Source organism: Eurosta solidaginis, chromosome 1 (genome assembly GCF_040869045.1).
Source record: "Eurosta solidaginis isolate ZX-2024a chromosome 1, ASM4086904v1, whole genome shotgun sequence".
Lineage (NCBI taxonomy): Eukaryota > Metazoa > Arthropoda > Insecta > Diptera > Tephritidae > Eurosta > Eurosta solidaginis.
This window is the reverse complement of record NC_090319.1, coordinates 15,072,815-15,082,961: the sequence shown is the minus strand read 5'-3', so window position 1 is coordinate 15,082,961 and position 10,147 is coordinate 15,072,815.

Genomic DNA, 10,147 nt, shown 5'->3' with positions numbered 1-10,147 from the left:
CACTTTTAATGGAATATTAGCCCATTGACACCTCATTTCGGAGAAAAACTACTCCAAGTTCTTACGCTGCTTTTTGGTAATTTTGAGTCCAAAATTGACCGTATATGCTCAATTGGATTTAAATCTATCGATTGAGCTGGCCAGTTGAGTTTTTCTTAGGCGCTTTCTTCAAAAAAAGCGAGTAGCAAGTCGAGAAGTGTGTTTGGGGTCGTTATCTTGTTCAAGAAAGACGACCGCAAATTCATTTTTGCCGCACTTATTGCCAAAATTTCACTGAGAATAAGAAGCCTCCGTCATATGACCGTCGATTTTGAGAAACAGGCCTAAATCATGAGAGAGCCGCCTCCATGTTTCACCATTGATTGTATACCCTGAGGCTTTAAGCGATTTGAGGTTTGCACCACACTAATTTACGTTTTTTTGAGTTTCTCAGCTCAAATTTTGACTCATCGGACCAAATCACTTTGTCTAAAAATGTGTTTGGCATGCTTACATACTTCTTTGCAAAAGCCAATCTGTTTTTCCTATTTGCAGTGCAAATCAGGGGTCTTTTTTTTGGCGACATAGTTTTTCAAGCCAGATGCACGTAATGTTGTCTGAACTGCACTGTTATAAACATTTGAATTCAAACTTTCGATTGGCTCCCTCGCTAAAAATTTCTGGGTTGCTTGCAACTTTTTTTCTCTTGAGGCGCTAAACTTGTATCGTGATTTTGGCCTTCGGACCTCCTCCATACTGAGTCTTGTATGTTTTCCGTTTCTTGAAGTTTTCAAAAATCTTTCCGGCCCCTCCGATCGAAATAGAATATTTTTCAGCAATTTTTGCATATGTCTCACCCTTTTTTCGTATCTTCTACAATTAATTTCCGAATTTCTTCAGTTTTGCGCATTTTTCTCTTGTGACAGAAAAAATCTAAATGCAGAAATTAATAGAAATTTAATAGAAATTAATTTTTGCATTTAATTTTAGTAAGTTCTGCAGCTAATCTTGGTTTTGCTATGTTAAAACACGGCACAAACTCAAATTATACTTTCATATGACGCGCGCTTTACAAGTCCGGCACTGACTACTGACCTTTACATCTCAATAAAAGATTACAATTTTGTTCGAACTGTTTATTCACCTAACGGGGAATACATACTTATATGGCATACTTTTTGAATTTAAATACAAGTATTGAAAACATAACAGGTAAACGGTTGTTAATAAGTATCGTTTATACTTTCATTTGATGCCTAGTGTATTTCCATTTATTTATAACACTTTTTGTTTGTTGTTGTGTGCAAAAGATTGGCAAGTGCCAAAGGGTGATTTGTAGGTTAAATCAAAATGACTATGCGGTCAATTGATTTCGATTAAAGGACTTCAATATGAGCGAATTTATTGTTCTTCAAAGGATTATAAAAGAACATATTCCTACCTAAAACTGAAGACGTTGCAATTTAAGATATTTAATATGTATACCTTTTTCACTTCAATGCTCGTTGATTGGATGTTGAGTAATTGACCTTGAAGTGATACGCCTTTTGGCTTGAGCGCAAAGAGCTTGAGCAGACGGAAATACGCACACCTAACGCTAGTTTTTTTTAAAAAGATAGTAAGTTCTTTTTTTTTAGAACTGAAATGGTGACCTGATACCTTAGGTTAAAAAGCTTAGATTATCGAGGGGTATTTATCTGCCTTTTACGGAAGCTTACTAATCCAAGCCCATTTTTGAAGGTAATGTAGCTACTTTCCAAAATTGCTATTGTTACCGCATTTGAAAACTAAATGTCTCTTTCGGCGACCAAATATCCTTCTTAAGTCTCTCATAATGTCTATGCTAATGAATGGCTCGTAGCTTTGGTAGTTGGCGAGAGAAGAAAGGGTGACACTTAAAGTGTCCGACAAAACTTGATCGGAATGACTATAGTCACGAATGATGTTAATTGCATTTACTTTTTTAGGTGAGCTATATCAGCTTACCGCAGCTATGAACATTGTAAGATGCTCTGGAACAGAATGTTATCAACATGCGTACATAACAACATAGGAAGAGAGAAATGCCCACTGAGTTGGAAGGGAAAGCATGAGACAGACTTAATCTTCTCTAGAGCTCACTACTGGCGTTAGTTATCAAAAAGCAGGACAGGCGGCTTTAGCTGTACAGCAAGTAGCGTCAATTGGTTGCTCCTTGATCTAGCTGGCGCCGGTGGGAAATACCAAGAAATTAAAATTGTTTCTCCATCAATGACACCTAACCAGCTAAAAATTTGTTTACTTAGCCACTTTTATCTATCCGAGGAAATTTAGGCCGAGCTTCTCTTCCAATTTTTATCGTGCTTCTTACTATTTTTTCTTATATATCTGCTGGATGTAGGCCACATATTTCATGCCGACTCTGAATGAAAGCTGCAAGGCACATTCGGTGCGTTTGCTAAACCACTGCCTAGGGGCAATCCCTCATAAAACAAAAAATATGTTCTAACTGAAAAATTTCTTTTCTTGCTCGGCAGCGGTAACGAAGCCCTCCTAGCACAAAAAGCTTCAAAGTCAGCATGTTGTTGACCTATACCTAATATGGCACCCATCCGAAATTATTATCGGAAATATTTGCAGATCATACTTGTACTGTTTCGGTATAGTTTCGAGATTGTTTTCGTCATCATTTCGAGACTAAAACAAAACCGTTTCGGGATTTTTTTCGGAATTAGTTCGGTATTTATTTGTGGATCTACTCAGAACAATTAGAGTATACTTTCAGAATTGTTTTCGGGAATAACTTATGACTATTTAAGCAATATTTCGGGTTCACTTCAGGATGGTTTTGGGAATATGTCATGACCATTTGTGGAGTTATTCCGCAAACCAATCACAAAAAATTATAAAAATAATCCTGAATAGATTCTGAAAAATTTCGTAACGGTTCTTATATACTCGCGAATTTAACCAGAAAACAATGCCGAGATGATGCAAAAGCAGAGAGTTTCCAACTTTTAGAAAATTCGAAAACATACTTACATCCAGTTCGAAATTTTTTTCAAAAAAAGTTAACATCAGTTTGCATTTGCATTTCTTTTGTCAATCCTCAAGCACTTATGAGGAAAATTAAAAAAACGGAAAGAACAACAGGTTGTTGTTTATAAAAGTGATATATATGTAGGTTTATATGGTTTTGCACGTTTCACAGCTTTATCAAATTATCACTTTATTCACTTTCGCTAAGAACAATCTATCAAAGAGTGACTAGACATAAATGCTACTTTCAAGTTATGTACATTACCTCATGAATAGGGCGTCCGAACGTATGTGTTTATGTGTTTATGTATATTAAAGCGTTTCGCGATGGGGAAAAAAGTTGCATATGTGCCCATAGGTTTCTCATCTTTTTATGCGTTCAAAAATTAACATAGCATTTTCTCAGTACCTTGTATAATCTGCGAATAGGAATTCTTATACACAGCTGAAGTTGTGCACAGCAATTGTGCAACTTTGATTGGATAACGGTTGGTTGAACAGGTATAAAGGAACCGAGATAGATATACGGGCCTCTTCTGGATTTCTATTCTGACCAATTTATTCGGAATCGAAATGGATTGGTATTCTGAATATTGATTCCTACCAGACTTGGTCGATTTGAAAAGTTTTGCCTCTGAGCAGTCGGAATCTAAAGTAATTAGCCTATTAAGCACAGCTAATTACATTATTTTTCCCACAAATAAGTTTTATTAAATTATTCATTTTATTTGGAAGATTTATAACAACTTTTTGCTGGACTATTTGTTTATTTAGTATAACAAATCTTAATTTGAAAATTCCTATCAAAAAATTTCCAAGCTAGACAAAGCGATTCTGGTCGAAAGGAAACAGACGTGTTCTCAATTTCGATCGATCGAGTTTTGCGTTTCTTATGCACAATTGCACGTCTTCTTGCCTCTGCATTTCCAAAAACCATTGGTGCTGGCATTTTGTTAAAATTTTTGCACAATTTTAATTTAACTAAAACCAAAATAAATAAAAACAACTGTTTCGCTTGATTATCGACTCGAAATGAAAACGATTTGAAATCGACTTCGAATCGATTTGTTTCAATCGGAATTGAGAACACCAAAAAGAAATCGACTCGGAATCAACGTCGTTTTACTTTTCAAAACGAGTCGGAAATCAGAACAGGCCTGATAGACTTCCATAAATCCACTCATCAGTATGGAAAAAAAATTGTCCCTTCGTCTGTCCGTCTGCTAACACGATAACTTGAGCAACTACTGAGATATCTTCATCAAATTCGGTATACGGACTTAGCTGGGCCCAGAACAGAATGGTATTGAAAATGAGCGAAATCGGATGATAACCACGCCCACTATTTTGATATCGAATATTTAGAAAAGTGGAAAAAATTAGATAATGCAAAACCAAATAACGGTAAGCTAATGAAATTTGGTTTTAAGTTGATAGTCATATATAAGACCAACTGAACCTTAATAAGGTTATGTTACGCCTCACATTTTTAGAAATTTCACGCGCCTAACGCTTTTATTTAATTGTCTGATCAACGCCCTAGGTTGATGAGGGTATGATGACTAGTACCTAGGGCCGGACCTACCTAATTATTTTCTAGCTTTTAGTATTATTATTACTTCATGTAAGTATTGTTTTCAATAAAACCGTTTAACTAAAAAAAATTTTTTTAAAATTATTTTATTACATATCCATGAAATAATTATTCGAACTCGTGAAGCACGTTTTGAACTTTTTCAGTAATATGCCCCATTGTACATATGTATGTATATATAATGTTTGTACCAACGAGAACGTACTTTCTGTTTTATAAGCCGTTCAAGCATATTCTTATCAATGCTATGAACTTCCAAAGCTATTTGTCAAAGCAAGCAATACACAAAAACAAATATACTATATTATTTCATTATTTTATTTGCATATCATGACACGCAGTGTACATAAATATGGGAAGTAGTGCAATCGCTGTTCTTTGTCGGTTGTCTTCAAAGAAGAATAAAAGAAGACAATCTACTAAACGCTCCAAATAATTTATTCTTAAAAAAACTTACTATAAAAAATAAGGAAACTTAATTTCGGCCAAAACCGAACAATATATACCCAGCTGTGGCCTCTAAATCTTCTTCTTCTTCTATATCTTCGTCAAATCAACGTTAATTTGTCGTTCTTAACGTTAATAAACGAAACGAAATGACTTCGTTTCGTTTATTAACGTTGATTATCGTAACGAAATGATATCGTTTCGTTCGTTAAGCATGCCTGCTTTATTCACTTTCGCTAAGAACAATCTATCAAAGAGTGACTAGACATAAATGCTACTTTCAAGTTATGTACATTACCTCATGAATAGGGCGTCCGAACGTATGTGTTTATGTGTTTATGTATATTAAAGCGTTTCGCGATGGGGAAAAAAGTTGCATATGTGCCCATAGGTTTCTCATCTTTTTATGCGTTCAAAAATTAACATAGCATTTTCTCAGTACCTTGTATAATCTGCGAATAGGAATTCTTATACACAGCTGAAGTTGTGCACAGCAATTGTGCAACTTTGATTGGATAACGGTTGGTTGAACAGGTATAAAGGAACCGAGATAGATATACGGGCCTCTTCTGGATTTCTATTCTGGCCAATTTATTCGGAATCGAAATGGATTGGTATTCTGAATATTGATTCCTACCAGACTTGGTCGATTTGAAAAGTTTTGCCTCTGAGCAGTCGGAATCTAAAGTAATTAGCCTATTAAGCACAGCTAATTACATTATTTTTCCCACAAATAAGTTTTATTAAATTATTCATTTTATTTGGAAGATTTATAACAACTTTTTGCTGGACTATTTGTTTATTTAGTATAACAAATCTTAATTTGAAAATTCCTATCAAAAAATTTCCAAGCTAGACAAAGCGATTCTGGTCGAAAGGAAACAGACGTGTTCTCAATTTCGATCGATCGAGTTTTGCGTTTCTTATGCACAATTGCACGTCTTCTTGCCTCTGCATTTCCGAAAATCATTGGTGCTGGCATTTTGTTAAAATTTTTGCACAATTTTAATTTAACTAAAACCAAAATAAATAAAAACAACTGTTTCGCTTGATTATCGACTCGAAATGAAAACGATTTGAAATCGACTTCGAATCGATTTGTTTCAATCGGAATTGAGAACACCAAAAAGAAATCGACTCGGAATCAACGCAGTTTTACTTTTCAAAACGAGTCGGAAATCAGAACAGGCCTGATAGACTTCCATAAATCCACTCATCAGTATGGAAAAAAAATTGTCCCTTCGTCTGTCCGTCTGCTAACACGATAACTTGAGCAACTACTGAGATATCTTCATCAAATTCGGTATACGGACTTAGCTGGGCCCAGAACAGATTGGTATTGAAAATGAGCGAAATCGGATGATAACCACGCCCACTATTTTGATATCGAATATTTAGAAAAGTGGAAAAAATTAGATAATGCAAAACCAAATAACGGTAAGCTAATGAAATTTGGTTTTAAGTTGATAGTCATATATAAGACCAACTGAACCTTAATAAGGTTATGTTACGCCTCACATTTTTAGAAATTTCACGCGCCTAACGCTTTTATTTAATTGTCCGATCAACGCCCTAGGTTGATGAGGGTATGATGACTAGTACCTAGGGCCGGACCTACCTAATTATTTTCTACCTTTTAGTATTATTATTACTTCATGTAAGTATTGTTTTCAATTAAACCGTTTAACTTAAAAAAATTTTTTTTAAATTATTTTATTACATATCCATGAAATAATTATTCGAACTCGTGAAGCACGTTTTGAACTTTTTCAATAATATGCCCCATTGTACATATGTATGTATATATAATGTTTGTACCAACGAGAACGTACTTTCTGTTTTATAAGCCGTTCAAGCATATTCTTATCAATGCTATGAACTTCCAAAGCTATTTGTCAAAGCAAGCAATACACAAAAACAAATATACTATATTATTTCATTATTTTATTTTATGTACACGCAGTGTACATAAATATGGGAAGTAGTGCAATCGCTGTTCTTTGTCGGTTGTCTTCAAAGAAGAATAAAAGAAGACAATCTACTAAACGCTCCAAATAATTTATTCTTAAAAAAACTTACTATAAAAAATAAGGAAACTTAATTTCGGCCAAAACCGAACAATATATACCCAGCTGTGGCCTCTAAATCTTCTTCTTCTGTTTCTATATCTATCTATCTATAAATGTTATAAAATAAAGTCGCTAAATGCAATGTACGCACATAACTTCACATAGAATGCTCCAATTTTAAAAAGGTTTTTTGCATTTGAAAGCTTAGCTACGTGAGATGGTGCAGTTAATATAATTTGAATGTATATATTATACGGGCATGGCAAATTGCCAAAATGTAGTGAAAAATCATAAAATTTTTGTTTACACAGCTATAACTCATAAACGGATGGATGGATTTAAAAAAATATACTTTTTAGTAAAACTTTCAAAAATTTACCTTCTATCTGCATCAAAAAAAAAATACTTGATTCCTTTCTTATATCAGCCAAATTGTTTAAATAAAACTAACATTTTTACCAAAAAATGCGTGTGTGTGGTTGTTCGCTGTCAACTGTGCGCGCTAATTGCTTTTCAGTGAGGCAATATGCGACACATACGTACTTATATAGCATTCGCTGCGTTATTTAACTTCGGGCGTAGGTTTATAGGTATGTGTGGATGTACATTACTACATAGTATAAAACAAAGTCGATTTTTCTGTCCCTATGTCCCTTTAAATGCTTAAACCTTTAAAAATACGCAAAGGATTTTGATGCGATATTTTTAATAGATAAAGAGTAATTGAAGAGGAAGGAACGGATGAACATATTTGGCTGAAAATTGGTCTAGGAGTAGCTTATAATCAGGAGACTGGCATAGGATAATTTTTATCACGTTCTGACAAGGTTCTTGAGATTAAAACGTGGACCTGGGTAATCCTGGGATATGTTTGTACAATATGGTTATCAAATTGAAGCCTTTCCTGAGTACTTTGATACGGGGTATTTTTCGTGCCCGCTGGTGACTAGGGTCACGAGATATAGGCGAAAACGTGGACGCGGGTACTCCTAGAATGTGTTTATAGGATACGGATAACAAATGAAAGCTGTTGATGAGTGCTTTAATACAGGGTAGTTTTCATACCTATTTGTGAAGGGTCTCGAGATATAGGCCATAACGTAGATCAGGGTAACACTAGGATGTATTTTGACATTATGGGTATCAAATTGAGGCTGTTGATGGGTGTTTTAGTACAGAGTAATTTTTATACCGCTGGGTGACTAGGGTCTCAAGACATAGGCCAAAATCTGGACCGTTATACCCCTGGAATGTGTCTGTAATATGGATATCAAATGAAAGCTGTTGCTGAGAGATTTAAAGTAATTTTCATTGTGATATTCGATTTAGTCGCAACAACCTGGCAAAACTGATAAATATGCATGCGAAGCCGAAATAGTCAGAGGGTCAGAGTTAGACGGAAAAAGCTCATTAAAATGTATGCAGATAAACCAAATATAGGGCAGAACAACATCTGACGAGTCTGCTAAAATATACATAAAAAATAGTTTAAAAAAATTTTATGAATATTTGATGATATGGAGGATGAAAATGTATATACAGAAAGGTAGTAGTGACAATTTTTATTAAACTTCATTAATTAAATAAATTTTTGTTTGCGATATGTAACGAAAACACGTCTATGAATTTGGTAGCTGCAGTTATGCTAGTCAATCTGAAAAACATTTTCAAAAAAAATTATGAATATTTCGCACTTTTTTATTTGTACTTTGTTGTACAAGTTCTAAGTCTCTCAAAATTTACATTGATTTTTTACAATTTTAAAATTTTTTCGAGTTTTAAAATTTTTCCGAAAATGTTTTTGAAATTGATTTGCAAAATTACAGTCACAAAACTTGTTAATTAAAATATCGTAAACAAAAAACAAGTAAGGACGGGACTGTCTTCGGCTGTGCTGAAAACTTCATACCTTTCATGAATGGGGCTGAACAATAATCTTATCCTATTCGTAATTTCCAAATAATCGGACGTATAAGACAAGAAATATATAGTGAATAGATATATATACCTAAACTATTTTTAAGATAAATATAAAAAAAAATGGCAAAAAACCCGCTTATCTGAACGATCGGTATGGGATATATATTATATAATGCTCCGATCGAAATGATTTTTAAAGGAAATCTTCTATGATATATTAGAATGAATATCACCGAGTTTCACGTTTTTATATTGGAAATTATGGGAGAAATTGCCAAAAATCTTTCTAACTGAACGATCGGTTGTATGGGATATATATTATATATAGCTCCGATCGAAATGATTTTTTCATGAAATCTTTTATGATGTATTAAAATATATATCACCAAGTTTCACGTTTATACTTTCTAAATTAAGGGAGAAATGGCCAAAAATCTTTCTATCTGAACGATCGGTTTTATGGGATATATATTATGTATAGCTCCGATCGAAATGATTTTTTCATGAAATCTTTTATGATGTATTAAAATATATATCACCAAGTTTCACGTTTATACTTTCTAAATTAAGGGAGAAATGGCCAAAAATCTTTCTATCTGAACGATCGGTTTTATGGGATATATATTATGTATAGCTCCGATCGAAATGATTTTTTCATGAAATCTTTTATGATGTATTAAAATATATATCACCAAGTTTCACGTTTATACTTTCTAAATTAAGGGAGAAATGGCCAAAAATCTTTCTATCTGAACGATCGGTTTTATGGGATATATATTATGTATAGCTCCGATCGAAATGATTTTTTCATGAAATCTTTTATGATGTATTAAAATATATATCACCAAGTTTCACGTTTATACTTTCTAAATTAAGGGAGAAATGGCCAAAAATCTTTCTATCTGAACGATCGGTTTTATGGGATATATATTATGTATAGCTCCGATCGAAATGATTTTTTCATGAAATCTTCTATGATATATTAGAATGAATATCACCAAGTTTAACGTTTTTATATTGGAAATTATGGGAGAAATTGCCAAAAATCTTTCTAACTGAACGATCGGTTGTATGGGATATAACTATATATAGCTCCGATCAAAGTGATTTTGTCAGGATA